Below are 1,599 nucleotides of genomic sequence, written 5' to 3'. Positions count from 1 at the left end.
TGGGCAGAACGAGACCCCCGTTACCTCGCCTGGGCCTCATCCAAGCTCTGATCGGTGATGGCCATAATCTGCTGCAGAACGTCGCCCGTATCGTGAGGGGGAGGGGCCGGGGGGGGCACAGAGCTCGGATCCCCCGAAGTAGAGGTTGGGGCAGCGGGACCCCCGGGGGGGAGACCACCCTGAAGGGCAACACCGGCTCCGTGCGGTGCCATCAACCGCGAAGGGTCCTCCATGGCCGCCGATGGGGGAGCGCAGACAACAGGGCCCCGAAGCCACGCCCACCTCCCAGACCACGCCCACCTCCAAACCCACCCCACCTCCCAGGCCACGCCCACCTCCCAGATCACGCCCATCTTTCCAGGCCACGCCCACCTCCCCAGGCCACGCCCACCTCACAGGCCACGCCTGCCTTTCAGGCCACGCCCACTTCTCAGCTCACTCCCATCCCCAGGCCACGCTCACCTCTCAGGCCACGCCCCCAGCCCCTGTTTGGCCACGCCCACAACGGAGAGACGCTCCCCGTCGTCTGGCCACGCCCACTTCCTGGCCACGCCTGCCGCCGTCAAAACCACGCCCACCCTCTGCTGCTGGACGCGCCCATCCCTAAAACCACGCCCACTTATTCTGGCCACGCCCACCGCTTCGGGATACGTTGGTCATAAGGGCGTTGGGATGGGGGGGGTTGATGGGGGGGATCGCAGGGGGTTCTGCGAGGGACGGCGGGAGGGAACTCCAGCATCGCCAACGCGGCGATGGTGCTTGGAGGTTTAAGGGGTTGGGATGGAAAAGATCCCAAGTGATTGATAAGGAGCAGAGGGATTGATAGGAGATTAAGGGGTTGATATGGGTGCCAAAAAGATTGGTAAGGGGCAAAGGGATTGATAAGAGATCAAGAGATTTATGAAGGATCGAGGGATTGATGAAGGGGTCAACAGATTGATAAGGGGCCAAAAGATTGATCAGAGACCAAGGAATTCATAAGGGTCAGAGGACTGATAAATTATTGGGGGATTGATAAAGGATCAGAGGGTTGATAAGGGATCCAGAAATTGATAAGGGGTCAGAGGATTGATAAGGGGCCATGGGATTGATGAGAAATCAGAGGATTGATAAGAGATCCAGGGCTGGGAGAGTCCTTGCAGGTTAACTGGGGAGTGATTGGGTTTGAAGAGTCCTTGAAGATCACCCTTGAAGGGACTGCGTGGGACCCAATGGTCTTTTTGGGTTCCCTTCCACCCCAACCCATCCTGTGGTTCAGTGACTCTCGTCATCTCTGTGGGGGCTGAGCTGATAGAGCAAACGCTGCAGGGATTTATGGAGCATCAAAAGACTGGTGGCAGTGTTTGAAAAGTCTCCTAAGATTATTGGATGGAAATAATGGCATCTCTTCCTGATCTCTTTCTGGAGGTCACAATCCCTCCAGGATACTCGCAAAGACACTCCAGCAATCTGCCTTAAAAGCAGAGCAGCAAATTGCAATGGATGCAAGCATCAAGGTCAGTATTCATCCATCCCTGCTTCCATCCCTACTTCCATCCCTCCCTTTTTCCATCCATCCCTCCTTCCATCCCTTTTTCCCTCCCTCCTTCCCTCCCCCCT

The sequence above is a fragment of the Meleagris gallopavo genome, chromosome 1 (genome assembly GCF_000146605.3).
Source record: "Meleagris gallopavo isolate NT-WF06-2002-E0010 breed Aviagen turkey brand Nicholas breeding stock chromosome 1, Turkey_5.1, whole genome shotgun sequence".
NCBI classification, from domain to species: Eukaryota; Metazoa; Chordata; class Aves; order Galliformes; family Phasianidae; genus Meleagris; species Meleagris gallopavo.
This window is presented reverse-complemented; position numbering follows the sequence as displayed.